The sequence below is a fragment of the Engystomops pustulosus genome, chromosome 6 (genome assembly GCF_040894005.1).
Source record: "Engystomops pustulosus chromosome 6, aEngPut4.maternal, whole genome shotgun sequence".
Lineage (NCBI taxonomy): Eukaryota > Metazoa > Chordata > Amphibia > Anura > Leptodactylidae > Engystomops > Engystomops pustulosus.
In genome coordinates this window covers 124,236,622-124,251,727 of record NC_092416.1, presented here as the reverse complement: position 1 = coordinate 124,251,727, position 15,106 = coordinate 124,236,622, and the positions used below count along the sequence as shown (strand labels likewise).

The 15,106-nt window shown below is 43.2% G+C and overlaps 1 protein-coding gene and 1 long non-coding RNA gene across 5 annotated transcripts in view; one reads left to right on the top strand and one right to left on the bottom strand.

Moving 5' to 3' along the window:
• LOC140064212 (uncharacterized) overlaps positions 1 to 15,106 on the bottom strand; it is a 92,719-nt gene that overhangs the window by 60,105 nt on the left and 17,508 nt on the right. Inside the window, exon 2 of one of the 2 annotated variants that reach the window (XR_011847722.1) lies at positions 6,839 to 6,962. The exons of the other annotated variant lie outside the window; for it this stretch is intronic. This is a non-coding gene — a long non-coding RNA (uncharacterized lncRNA). The remainder of the gene's footprint in view (positions 1 to 6,838; positions 6,963 to 15,106) is intronic. 2 annotated transcript variants of the gene reach the window in all.
• Positions 6,881 to 15,106, top strand: part of LKAAEAR1 (LKAAEAR motif containing 1) — a 40,926-nt gene continuing 32,700 nt past the window's right edge. Inside the window, exons 1-2 of one of the 3 annotated variants that reach the window (XM_072110885.1) lie at positions 11,720 to 12,003; positions 12,349 to 12,397. The gene's annotated coding sequence lies outside the window, so the exon portion shown is untranslated. Of the gene's footprint in view, positions 6,968 to 11,719; positions 12,004 to 12,348; positions 12,398 to 15,106 lie in introns of those variants that run through there. The other 2 variants (XM_072110886.1, XM_072110884.1) reach the window with 2 other exon arrangements.

Sequence of the window (15,106 nt, the reverse complement as noted above, 5' to 3'; positions counted from 1 at the left end):
GTATGGGGTTGAAGGGCCCAGTATTGAAAATGAGAAAATTAAATGTGGGAGGGGGGGGTCAATATGGAAAATGTAAGGAGTGGCACAGTATATAAAATGTTTGTTGGGAAGTATACATAAGTAAAACTGTTGGGGAACCTGTCAGCAGGGAGAAATCCAGCATCAGTAGACCTGTGCATCATATATATTATCCCCTTTCCTTATATCTACCGGTATTTCTAATTTTAATCTGTTTGGGAAGGGGCATTTATGATAATGTCAGGGGGCAGGGAACTGAACGCGAAAGACAGGTTCATCATTCCCCCTCTATTGTGTCCCTACTTTAAAACTGCTTGGGTTTTCTGAAGTGTTGCGGACGCACATCCTACATACATGTCACAAATGCAAAAATCATCAGGAAATCCAGACAGTTTTAAAATAGACATGCCAATCACAAAGGAGGGGGCATGCTGAGATTCACTATAGCATTCAGTTCCCCCTTCCCCCACCCACTTTATCATGCTACTTAATACACGGATTAAACGTAAATTTTTTTGGAAAAACACAACAACAAGTAGCTATAAGGAAAGGGGATTACATGCTGTACAAGTCACTGGTGCTGGTTTACCTGGGTTATCCTGACTAACTATCCCTTTAATAATTTATGGGCCTCTGTATAACAAAATATGTGTAACTTAATAAAAATAAGACACATCACATACATTTATCATTTTAGTGGTATTATGTGTACATTAATAATTTGAAGGGGATTATATGTATAATAACAATCAGGATGTGGTATAAAAATTTATTAGGACATTGGTATAAAAAAATGATTAGGAGGCATTGGAGAGCCTTATATGAAAACATATTTCTTTAGTAGCAGCACTATATAAATATAATTAGAGAGAGCATTAAATTGGTAATTTAATTCATTCAAAGATGCCATATAAAAAATAATTAGAGACTTCCTGACATGCACTCTGAGCCCAGATTTGTATGATGATATCAGGGGATAGCAATGCACGCAATCAGATTTTGGCGCAGCGGCGCCGGCTTTCATGCATCAAAAATGGGAGGGGCCATCGGACGATCCGACTGATTCGGACTGAGTTCTGGATTTAACATTCAATTTAGGTCGCAAGACAAGGCACTTATATGCACCAGGAAGAAGAAGGTGAACTCCGGTGGACCTAAGCGGGGAAGCGCCACATGCAGGATATCGGGCGCACGATCTTCATGAATCGAGGCAGATGTACATTATCGTCGGACAATGCACTTTCAGGCATTGTGCAGGATAGGTAAGTAAATGTGCCTCATAATGTGCAAAAAAATTCTAAATCATATCAGAAATGCCATATATAGTATCACTGCATCCGTAACAACCCGTAGAATAAAAGTAAATAATTATTAAACCCGCACGATGCCGTGTAAAAAAAACGGGTAAAATCATAATTTTTGGCATGTTTTTAACAATTTAATTCCACAAAAAGTAATTAAAAAAAATGTACTCCAGAATGATACTGTTGCAAAGTACAACATGTCCCGCAAAAGCCATCAACTAAATATTTGGCAAATTTAGTGAAACATAAGAAAAAATATTGTAAGATGGGTTTTCTCTTTTTATCTTTTGGAAATGTGTAAATTTTAGGGCTAAATGAACGTATTACCGAGACAAATGGACCATTCTAAATTTCTCCTCCATTTTGATTTAGGTACTATGAAGATCTCTAACAATCCTCCTAAAAGCTGTTTCTGATAGTTTGTGGGGTGCAGATTTGCAAATGGGTTGATTATATAAGGGTTTTTTAATGCTAAATTCAGAAAATATGGAAAATATTCGATTTTTAAGCCGCATCAAAATAAATTATCCAGACATTTCAAAAATTATTAAAATGTAAAGTAGACATATGGGAAATGTTATTTAGCAACTTATTTAGGTGGTAAATCTATCTGCCTGAAAACACAATGGGGCAGATTTACTTACCCGGTCCGTTCGCAATCCAGCGGCGTGTTCTCTGCGGTGGATTCGAGTCCGGCCGGGATTCATCAAGGTAGTTCCTCCGCCGTCCACCAGGTGGCGCTGCTGCGCTGAAAAGCATCTGAACGCACTCAAGTTCACCGAGCCGGACCAAGTGAAGGTAAGCGCGTCCCAAGCGACACTTTTATTGTTTTAAATGCAGCGTTTTTTCCGAATCTGTCGGGTTTTCGCTTGGCCACGCCCCCAATTTCCGTCGTGTGCATGCCGGCACCGATGCGCCACAATCCGATCACGTGCGCCAAAATTCCGGGGCAATACAGGGAAAATCGGCGCAAATCGGAAGTATTCGGGTAACACGTCGGGATACGCGAATCGGGCCCTTAGTAAATGACCCCCAATCTTTTCAAATTTCGAAAACCACAATTCATCATTTTTTCTTTTTTTGAAAGTAAATGCAAAACTATGAGCCAAAATTTACCACTAACATGAAGTACAACATGTTAGTTGTAACATGTTGAAATTCCCTGATCCAAGACTGTTCTGCTATAGGTAAAATTTCTATGCAGCAGTAGGGTGGGCCCCCAGAATAAATTTCAATGTTAGGCCCCAGGTAGCCCAGTCCGACCCTGAACCTCTTTCAGTTTTAATACAGAGAAGTTCTCATCTAGAGAGGATTGTCAGAATGAGCAATAGAGGGGCTCGGGAAGTTAACCTAGGATAGAAAATCTTGATATTTGGCAATGAACGCAGGGAGTGACAGGCTGAGAACTTATTTTGGACATTCTAAAGAGCTTCATGAGGCTGCATTTCCAAGTGAAGTGAAAGAAAAGAGGAGGAGTAGCACCTCTTTATGTTCTCATCCGTTATGATCCACACTGACTTTTGACTTCAAAAACTGGCTAGCTATATACTACACGGGCTGGGTATATACTACACGGGAGCTGGCCGGCATTATACATTGGGCTGGCTATATACTAATGGGGACTGGCTGTGTAATAAAGGGGGATGGGTTGCTATATAGTAAAGGGAGCTGGCTATACACTAAAGGTGACTGGCAGGTTATATACTAAAGGTGATTGACAGGCTGTATACTAAAGGGGACTGGATATATACTAAAGGGGACTGGCTATAAACTAAAGGGGGCTGGCTATATACTACAGGGGGCTGGCTATATACCGCGGGGAGCTAGCTATATACAAAAAGGGGTTGGCTGGCTATATACTAAAGGGGGCTAGCTAAATAATAAAGGGGAATTGCTGGTTATATACTGGGAGGCTGTGACCAATGCATTTCCCACCATTGCCTTATATTTGAGTCAATATGTTTCCCCAGTTTTTGGGGCTAAAATTAGGTACCTTGGCTTATACTCGGGTCGGCATATACTCAAGTATATACGGTACATTTTATTAAAAAGATGTCCCTGTGTGAAGATAATTTCTCATCAATGTCAACATTTTGTTATTAATCTGTAATTTGTTAATCCAGCATCTAGCCCCTCCCTTTGAATTCCAGAATCAGCTCATACGCATTGACTTCCTGCCGGCAAACAACACATGACTACAGGCAGATAAGTTATTTATCTGGGGGAGGGAGGCACATCCGATCTGATCAGAGCAGAGAAGTAGCAGAGCTGGAGTGTGTCATAGTGTTTAATATGCATCACATGGATCCCATAATCTCATCTCTGATCTGTCTCATCTCTCTTTCTATGTGTCAGATACAAGTACAATGTTCAGAAGGTAAATGAAAGTGTATATAAACCCTCTACCCTGATAATCTAACCATATTGTCAGCACACAGCATCTAAAAGCACACAATATCATGAAGTGTCTGCTTAGATAGTTCCCACCCACTCCCTGGAATTTTACACTGACCATTACTGAGTGGCAGGAGCTAAAGCAGCGATAAAACTCAGTAAAATTGTAAAGTAAGCGGTTTAAAATTATATTTATTGTGTAAACATCACTAGGGGACTGAAATTTGAGAGTTTTGCCATGAATTGCCCAGGATTTTGGCGCACGCGATCAGATCGGCGCCAGCTTGCATGCAACATAAATCGGGGGCGTGGCCATCGGACAACCCGATAGATTTGGACAAACCGCGGAATTTAAAAAAGGAAATGTGTCGCAAGATCAAGCACTCACATGCACCAGGAAGAAGCAGGTGAACTCCGGCGGACCTTGGCGCAGAAGTGACACATGCTGGAACTCGGGCGCACGATCTTAGTGAATCGCGCCGGGTAAGTAAATCTGCCCCATTATGTGGATTAGTAGCGTCGTATCTCATGGGATAGTATTTACTTGAGCATTTTGGCATACAATCAGACTCAAAGTGGGTTTTCTGGGAAAGAGCCACTTATAAAAAAAATTACTGTATATACTCGTGTATAAGCCGAATTTTTCAGTACAAAAAATGTGCTGAAAAAGTTCCACTCGGCTTATACACGAGTCAATATACTCGTAAAAAATACTTAAAAAATAATAAACTTATATACTCACCCTCCGGTGGCCCCGATGTGCAGCGCTGCTACCCCGATGTCCGTGCGGCTCGTCTCCAGCCTTCCGCACTGTCTTCTTACTTCTGCTGGGCGCCGCCTTGTTTTACCCCCAGGCGGCGCCTAGTATAACGTCAGCAGCGTCGCGTCACACTATGCGCCTGCTGGCCGGGGGAGAACAATGGCGGCACCCTACAGAAGAAAGAAGACGAGCACGGAAGCCTGAAGACGAGACGCGTGGACATCGAGGGAGCAGCGCTGCGCATCGGGGCCACCGGAGGGTGAGTATATACTGTAAGTTTATTATTTTCTAATGCTGGGCTGGGCTGTATTCTACTGGGGGCAAGCTATATACTACTCGGGGCAAGCTGTATACTACTGGGGGCAGGCTGTATACTACTAGGGGCAGACTGTATACTACTGGGGGCAGGCTGTATACTACTGGGGGCAAGCTGTATACTACTGGGGGCAGGCTGTATGCTACTGGGGCAGGCTGTATGCTACTGGGGGCAAGCTGTATACTACTGGGGGCAAGCTGTATACTACTGGGGACTGGCTGTATACTACTGGGGGCAAGCTGTATACTACTGGGGACTGGCTGTATACTACTGGGGGCAAGCTGTATACTACTGGGGACTGGCTGTATACTACTGGGGGCAAGCTGTATACTACTGGGGCAGGCTGTATACTACTGGGGGCAGGCTGTATACTACTGGGGGCAAGCTGTAAACTACTGGGGGCAGGCTGTATACTACTGGGGGCTGGCTGGGCTGGCTGTATACTGCTGGGGGCAGGCAGGGCTGGCTGTATACTGCTGGGGGCAAGCTGGGCTGGCTGTATACTGCTGGGGGCAAGCTGGGCTGGCTGTATACTGCTGGGGACAAGCTGGGCTGGCTGTAAACTACAGGGGGCAGCTGTATACTATAGGGGGCTGGTTGGCTAAATACTGGGGGGGTCTGTGACCAATGCGTTTCCCACCCTCGGCTTATACTCGATTCAATAGGTTTTTTTCCAGTTTTTGGTGGTAAAATGAGGGGTCTCGGCTTATACACGGGTCGGCTTATACTCGAGTATATACGGTATATAAAATCTGACTTCTCACCTACCGTACAATCAACCCTCTAGTAGGAGGAAAGAAAGTTATATTAGAATCTGCTACCTACTGTATATGTTAAACATGTACCCGTAGGGATAGCAACCAGGGCAGATTTTAGGTAATTTGTAGCACAGGGCGAATCTCAAAAAATCTCCCTCCAACCCCTCAAGTACAATAAAATATATACAATGTGCCTTGATTTTAGCATAAACAGACCACCCCACCAAATTAAAAATATAAGAGACATGCATGTATGTATGGATTATAGTGTATGCAGCACTATCCCACTAAGTTATCTTAGACATTGCTCCCACAAATTAATACATATACAGTGCTCTCCCCATTAATTAAAATGTACAGTTATACAATTATAATATTGTGCCTGTCATGAATTATTATAATAGTGATTTACATATATACTTCACCAGAACAAAGCTTAGTACATAAATACAGCCCTAGTATGGAGTTCAATACATAAGTACAGTACTACAACCAAGCTTTGTTGAGAAGCATGGCATCAGGACCAATTCCCCGTGGGCAATTGCTGAGGGAGCAGAGGGGGAGGGTGAAACAGTCTAACAGCCTATGAAGCTGCAATTTTAAAAGTTGGTTGTTTAAGGAAGAAGGCCATGGATAGCAAATATAAAAAGATTGCCACAGTGCCAGGATCTATGAGTAAGTGTCCCTTGTTATCATGCTTGATTTTGATGGTAGATTAGATGTGGTTTAAGGGTCTTCTCTCTGCATAACACCATCACCATCAGGTCAGACTTGGTGGAAATATTTTTCCAGTCCCAAGCTTCATAAACTACCCTAATGTCATCTGCATTCACCCTGTTTGGTATCTATGACACATGTGTGGACAGCTATCATTTATATCTGTTATCTTGACCTAAAGCCGCATTCACACAACTGTATGGGGTAAGTTTGTATAGCCCCAAACTTGTAAGTCCCCCATAGAAAGCAATGGCTGCACAAAACGATACGGTGCTGCATCGTTCTGTACACGGGGAAAGGATTGGACATATCCTATATTTCCCTGTCTTATGTCGCCATGCGCCATCCATTGCTATGAACAGGGGAGGCTTCTCCACTCGTTCTCTCCATCGGGACGAATGTATGCCTGCCGGGGCATACGTTTCAGTGCATGTAGCCTAATGGTAAAGCTACTGCTTCTCGTTGCATACACAATGAACGACAAGGGAATGCATCCATTAGATGTGCAGATAGAGGCAGTTGAAATCCAGTATATGTGCACATGCTGAACAGTTCAGTTACAATTTGTTACCTGTAGAGGGGGGAGGACCTGGGAAAGCCCAAGATAGCTGTCCTGGGGGTGACCACCATCATATTTTATCCTCTGGAGTGCAGGAACCAAGTCTTCTCTCTTTATACTGTCAGAACTGACAGAACTGAGGTATAAAGTGACATACAATTGCATTATTCCAAAATGAAGTTAATGGTCATTATTTTACAAACCTTATGAAAAAAAGAATTTCCCATCCGTTGCTCTTCTTTTTAAAGAAAAATGTCAGAGCAACCAAATTTGTGGTCATGACCAGGGGCATAACTTGAGGGGGTGCAGAGAGTGCGGTCGCACCTGGGCCCAAGAGGCTCCTGGGGCCCATCATTTGTCACTTTACCATATGAGAAGACTAGTACTTTAAACCATACATTGTAATCAGGGACCTGGCACAGACTTTGCACTGGGGCCCATCAGCTTCAAGTTATGCCACAGGCCATGACAACTACTCCACTTAGCTATGCCCTCTACTCCACCACTTAAACTTCCCTTAAGAATCAATGTTTAAACAATAAAATGTTGCAGATTTCTTGAATATACCCCCATGTATAGGATATACAAGAGGAATCAGTGCTGATGTTCAAGAGACCACTTTCCTCCCCCTCCCCTTTATGGGATTTGTCGGTGACTGATTATGAAGGATGAGATCCTATCTGGCAGAATGACTTAACAGAAATGTGTGTGCTATCAAAGCAGCATGGATCTTTCTTTCATTCATTAATAGATAATATCTCACCTCTGCAGAGCACATTATTAGTTTCCAAGAGAGGGCTACACCAGAGTGTCCTCTACTGAGCCGAACAGCTCCATTAAAAAGCCTGGCGCCTGTCACATGAACAATATCCCCATATCAGAGATATTGTTCCATATCTCCTGCTATTCAGCTGGGTGTAATGGAAGAGCCAACACTGTAATTGGATAGCTGGAAAATGGTATCCACCAAAACTGTATATGAATAGATGCTAATTCAGATTTACTACATTGTCTATCAGCAGAAGTGTAATTAATTTAAGGGAACAATAGCTAAGAAAATATGGACTGAATATCTAAAATCTTTTTAATTAAACTCCGAGACTGATATTATTGTGTTTTCCCTTTTATTAGGATTAATTCTGATTCGGTGTTTTTATTATTAGCCTTCTGACCCATTCCTGTTGGATTATTAAAACCATTTGATTTTCATCCATTTCCTTGTCATGGATAGACAATCATTAAATCACCCAAAAAACTGTGGAAACATATGAGTTTGAATTAAGTTTTATTTTTATTAAAGTTTTTCAGATATACAAACAATAAAATAAAAAGAAACTCCAAAACAATTTCCCCCTTGCCATGATAAAGGGCAATATCAGCAACAAAACACAGAATTCTGAAAGTTGCAAATAAATATACATCTATCCCATAGTACTGGGGGAAACCAGACCTGGTGTTTCAAGCAAGGGATCCCACAATTTTTCAAACTTAGAGGTGTGGTACTCGGCTTTCTATATACGGCCTGCTCATTCAAATGAAATACTTATACTTAATTTAACAACTGCCCCTCCATCAATATTTTGTTAGTACAACCTAGTACATAATGGGGGAGATTTACTTACCGTCTGACTGAGTTTAACTTAAGTGCATTGTCTGACGATAATACACTGTGCCGATATCCTGCATGTGTCACTTCCCCGCTCAGGTCTGCCAGAGTTCACCTTCTTCTCCCTGGTGTATGTAAGTGCATTGTCTTGCAACACAATTTTAAAGTTAAATGCCGCTCTTAGCCCGAATCAGTCAGATTGTCTGATGACACGGTCCCCGATTTCTGTCGCATGAAAGCCAACGCAGCAATCCGTGTGCGACACAATCGCAGAGCAAACCCCTGTTAAGTACCTGTCAAAGCTGCATAAATCCTGAAAACATTGCAGATTCCGATGAAATGTTATCCGCGACCCTTATTAAATAAGCCCCAATAAGTTATTCCTAGGAAGACGGACACCATAGACTTTAATCAATAATATCTTTGTCCAAAAAGAGTGAAGCCAAGGACAAGACCACAGTATATGAGTCATGTCTGCTGGCTCCTTTCTGCATTCAGAACAGGTAGCCTCTAGTTGAATCCCAATATCACAGAGGAAATAAGGAACAAGGTTTTAGTAATTTCCTTATAAAACTGGTGAACAGTATACAGCTGCAAAAGTCGGCTAGCCATCCCTAGAGAAACCATTGAAGTCGCTTACAGAACTGATTGCATTGTACTGCATTGTTCAAGCCTGACTGTTTGTGGCCAGTAAAGTGACCATTTTTTTGCTGCACCCAACTGTAACACGCCTGTCAATGCATGGGATAGGTAGGTGGTGAGAAAGTGTCCCTCTCCATGTCAGTAACTACCTGGTGAGACTGAGGTATCCAGCATGAGAAACTTGGTAATTGCTGCTGTACGATTCTGCCTGGGAGGTCATGAGTTAATTGCTGTGAAGGAAGGGGTGTACTGGTTGGACAAGTACCTGCCACCTCATAATTTGATAAAACCCCTTGTGGGTGGGAGCACATGGTCAGAATTGAAGGGTCTGTCTTTGAGACAAGTCCAGACCCAGAGGGGTGTGTCAAGCAGTCAGTAAGTGTTCCAGACCAGGAACCAGAAGAAACCGCACTCTTCAGATTTTAGTGGTGTATTCTCAGTCCAATTACATCAATTCTGAAAAATTTGGCACACACAATAATTCTTCTTGTATTTCCTTTTTGTTTATTTCAAAATGACAACTTCACAAAATATAATCTTTACCATTATATAGAATTGTATGAAATTTATAGATTGCAGAGGGAAAGTTTAGTCAGTTGAAGGCTGGTAAGTACGGAGTGACAACATTGAATGACAGGGCTTTTTTAGAGGTATTCATGGTAAGTAATGGGCGGATTCCAAAGGTGCATGCGGTATGAGTGTGTAGGTAATTAAATGTAGGGTGTAAAGGAGAGGTCAGGGTCCAGAAAAACTCCAAGTCTATGAGGCTCATGTACTTTTGTTGGACCGTGCACCTTTTTTGGGGCTAAAACGTCTTGCACAGGTATTTAATAAGTGTGTGCGCTGGGATTGTGGAGCATGCAATCCTTTTTGTGGCGCAGATGCACTGGCTTCCAATGCAACACAAATTAGGGGGGATGCCATCGGACGGTCCGACTGATTCGGACTGAGCGCCGTATTTAACACACACCCTATGTTTAAAACGCACCATAAAAAAGATGGTGAACTCTGTTGGACCTAGAAGCGACACATTCATAATGTCAGGCGCACAATCTTAATAAATCTTCACAAGCTGCATTATACACTCACCGGCCACTTTATTAGGTACACCTGTCCAACTGCTCGTTAACACTTAATTTCTAATCAGCCAATCACATGGTGGCAACTCAGTGCATTTAGGCATGTAGACATGGTCAAGACAATCTCCTGCAGTTCAAACCGAGCATCAGTATGGGGAAGAAAGGTGATTTGAGTGCCTTTGAACGTGGCATGGTTGTTGGTGCCAGAAGGGCTGGTCTGAGTATTTCAGAAACTGCTGATCTACTGGGATTTTCACGCACAACCATCTCTAGGGTTTACAGAGAATGGTCCGAAAAAGAAAAAACATCCAGTGAGCGGCAGTTCTGTGGGCGAAAATGCCTTGTTGATGCCAGAGGTCAGAGGAGAATGGGCAGACTGGTTCGAGCTGATAGAAAGGCAACAGTGACTCAAATTGCCACCCGTTACAACCAAGGTAGGCAGAAGAGCATCTCTGAACGCACAGTACGTCAAACTTTGAGGCAGATGGGCTACAGCAGCAGAAGACCACACACCGGGTGCCACTCCTTTCAGCTAAGAACAGGAAACTGAGGCTACAATTTGCACAAGCTCATTGAAATTGGACAGTAGAAGATTTGAAAAACGTTGCCTGGTCTGATGACTCTCGATTTCTGCTGTGACATTTGGATGGTAGGGTCAGAATTTGGCGTCAACAACATGAAAGCATGGATCCATCCTGCCTTGTATCAATGTTTCAGGCTGGTGGTGGTGGTGCCATGGTGTGGGGAATATTTTCTTGGCACTCTTTGGGCCCCTTGGCACCAATTGAGCATCATTGCATTGCCACAGCCTACCTGAGTATTGTTGCAGACCATGTCCATCCCTTTATGACCACAATGTACCCAACATCTGATGGCTACTTTCAGCAGGATAATGCGCCATGTCATAAAGCTGGAATCATCTCAGACTGGTTTCTTGAACATGACAATGAGTTCACTGTACTCAAATGGCCTCCACAGTCACCAGATCTCAATCCAATAGAGCATCTTTGGGATGTGGTGGAACGGGAGATTCGCATCATGGATATGCAGCCGACAAAGCTGCGGCAACTGTGTGATGCCATCATGTCAATATGGACCAAAATCTCTGAGGAATGCTTCCAGCACCTTGTTGAATCTACACCACGAAGAATTGAGGCAGTTCTGAAGGCAAAAGGGGGTCCAACCCGTTACTAGCATGGTGTACCTAATAAAGTGACAGGTGAGTGTAGATGGACAATGCACTTTCAGTGAACTCTGGTGACCCTGAAAGTAAATGTGATCCTGTATTTTTTTGTTTATTTGTATTGGTGTTTGTGTGTTTTTATACTTCTGTGTCTTAGCAATGCAAACATTCTGGTTCTCTGATTCCTCCTCCCCAGTAAGGAGAGAGGAAGAAGTTGGGGGTGCTGTTCCATTGCACAGTTGTTATCAGGCAGCCAGGTGTCTCTAACACGGAGCTGCACAGATCTTACTTGCAGTAACTTTTGCATCACTCGGAGCTGCTGTTGCATGACTTGTGCGCCTGGTGTCTCACAGAATATTTGTGAACACATAAGGAAAGCCCCCCTCCAGCGCTGGAATTGTGTGGTGCATAAATGCTGTCTCTTCCCAGTTTGTCTCTTCCATTGTATTCTCCTGCTGTTTGTCCTTGTTGCCCCAGTTTGTGATTGAGTACTGTCAGGAGACAAAGCAGCATTCTCCATGGAGGATCAGCACGCAGAGAGGCAGGGCTCCATGGTTGCCAGGAAACTGAGTTTGTGAAACAATACTGTCTCAAGGAATCTAGCCACAAGGAAAAAGACATGCAGAGACCAAAGGCTGCACGGCTAGTGGACTGCAAATAGGACAAGGTACGCTGTAGTGTGATCACACATTTTTTTGCTTACAGTCACTGCTCAAACTTTATCTTTGCTCCGGGAATCTTTGTGTCTTTTTCTGGTTTTCGCAGGTCTTGGACCTCTTTGATTTATCTTAGAGGTTGATATATAAGGCAGTTGAATCTGTTGGGTTTTTGCAAATTTTTATTAAAAAGTCACACAAAAGTCAATAAATCTTCTGCAAAAGTCGCACAATCTTCTGCAATCTCGTTTAAAGGTTTTCCTACGCATGATCTGTACTGGAGTTTATATGCAATTTTTAACACAAAATATGTCAAAATTGCACCATTTTTATATTTATATATCTGTATTTTAAAGATATGTGAGGTGCAACACTGAAAAATGATTGCACAGCTAACCATGCAAGGTGAGTAGAAAACTTGCAAATTTCTGGCTCAAATATGCAAATACGACAAAAAAATATTGCAAGTATAGGAGAAAAAAAAGAGAAAAGCCTAAGATAAATAATCCCCAATGATTCTGTTTTCTGCTGTCTGAGTTGAACCAAGGATACTAAATAAATTCCATGGTGGCCAACTATCAAAATTTATATGGATGGGATTTTACCACTTAACACCGTAGACCTTTTGCTTTCCTCACTTTATTATAAAAACCATACCTTTAAGATTTGTTCAGTTTACAGAGATATATCAGAGCTAGTTTCTGTGCGACAAGTTGTACTTTCTAGTCACCCTAAAAATTTCTTGCAATGTACTGGGCAGTCTCAGAAGTACTCCTAGCTGTCGTGGCAGCGAATTTCCATTGCTGATAGCCTGTAATAGCCTGGGGATATGCAATACTGTCATGGCCAAAAGTTTTGGAAATGATACAAATGTTAATTTTTACAAACTGCATGAGGTTTTTATAATGGCTGTTTGCATATACTCCAGAATGTTATAAAGAGTGATCAGCTTAACAGCAATTAATTGCAAAGTTAACATTTGCCTAGAAAATGAACTTTTTCCACCAAAACACATTTCATCTTCCCTGCATGCCTGCCTTAAAAGGAGCAGCTAACATTGTTTCAGTGATTGCTCCATTAACACAGGTGTGGGTGTTGATGAGGAAATGGCTGGAGATCAATCTGTCATGATCAAGTAAGAATCACACCACTGGACACTTTAAAAGGAGGCTGGTGCTTGGGATCATTGTTTCTCTTCTGTTAACCATGGTTATCTCTAAAGAAACACGTGCAGTCATCATTGCCTGCACAAAACTGGCCTAACAGGGAAGAGTATCACAGCTAGAAAGATTGCACCTCAGTCAACAATCTATCGCATCATCAAGGAATTCAAGGAGAGAGGTTCCATTGTTGCCAAAAAGGCTCCAGGGCGCCCAAGAAGGACCAGCAAGCGCCAGGACTGTCTCCTAAAGGTGTTCCAGCTTTTGGATTGGGCTACTAGCAATGCAGAGCTTGCTCAGGAATGGCAGCAGGCAGATGTGAGTGCATCTGCATGCACTGTGAGGCGGATCAAGGCCAGGTGTCAAGGAGGGCAGCAAAGAAGCCACTTCTCTCCAGAAAAAACAGCAGGGACAGACTGATATTCTGCAAAAGGTACAGGGAGTGGACTGCTGAGGACTGGGGTAAAGTCATTTTCTCTTTCCGATTTGGAACATCTGGAAAACAGCTTGTTAGGAGAAGACAAGGTGAGCGATACCACCAGTCTTGTCTCATGCCAACTGCAACCATTCATGTGTGGAGTTGCTTCTCAGCCAAGGGAATCGGCTCCCTCACAGTCTTGCCTAAAAACACATCAATGAATAAAGAATGGTACCAGAATGTCCTCCAAGAGCAACTTCTCCCAACCGTCCAAGAGCAGTTTGGTGATCAACAATGTCTTTTCCAGCATGATGGAGCAGTTTGCCTTAAAGCAAAGGTGATAACTAAATGGCTCAGAGAACAAAACATAGAGATTTTGGGTCCAAACTGCTGTGGGAAATTGAATTCTGAGCTCTGATTGGTTGCCATGAGCAACTAGAACAGTTTTGCTCTTAGCTCTCATTTGATAAATCTCTTCCATTGTGTGAATGCAGCCTAAGGCCTCATGCACATGGCCATGTTTGCAATGCAAACAAGACCACAAACAGGGAAAGTATGTTAGGAACTGAACGCTCATCACTCGTCTTGCTTATCATGAGGTCCACCGGGGCCTAGCCTTTTCTTGTGGGCCTGGAGGCAGCCAGGGCCTAGAATACTGGAGTGGCTGGCTAGTGCAGCCTTGGGCACTCTGTGGTCACGGTGTTTGATATGGGGACCGGAGGGCTGGCCTACAGTCTGGTAGGTCTCCAGCAGGTGGTGTGTGGTTGAAATATGGAGGGAGAAGCTGAAGTACTGGTTCTCCCTGGGGTAACCCCTGAGTGTCTGTAGGATGAGTCCCCGGGTAATGGATGGGGAAGCCTCTGGTGGTAAGCAGCCCTATCCAGGGATCAGACAGAGACAATGTTGTGCAAATCAACTTACGGTTCTTTATTGAACAGCAGGCAATGGCCCAAAACAGTTAACAGCAGATTCTTGGATGCTGGAGTGGTCATGGAGAGTTGGAAAGGCGCAGGAAAGGTGTACGCAGCCTGATAGTAGATGCAGGCTTGGCTGGTTACGATGGAACTGAGTCCAAGTGGTGGAAGCTGCAGACTTGCCCTGTGTGCCAGGCAGTAGGCATGAAGCACTAGAAGTTCCTGGGATTGAGGGCTAAGGCAGCACTGAAGCTGTGCTCCTCATTCTCACTGAAGAACAGACCATGAGGTTTGACTCTCTGCTCTGACCACATGCTCTCACCCAGCAGGGGTTTTTATACTCCCCCTGGTCAGGTGGTAGCACCTCTCCAATCACAATCCAGCTGACTTTTCAGCCACATCATTGGATGATTACATACACTAGTTAACTGTTGCCATTCCATGCATCTACAGCTGCAATTACATAATATCCAGGTTACAGAACCTTCCTAGAGGGTTCATGACTCCCCCTAGCAGCTCTTGACCAGGAGAGGGCGTTATTCGCAATTACCAGCCTTCCTATGCATTGGCAGCGGTGCTGCACCATGCTCACAAGTTGCATCTGAATTGTGTTTTGAAATGC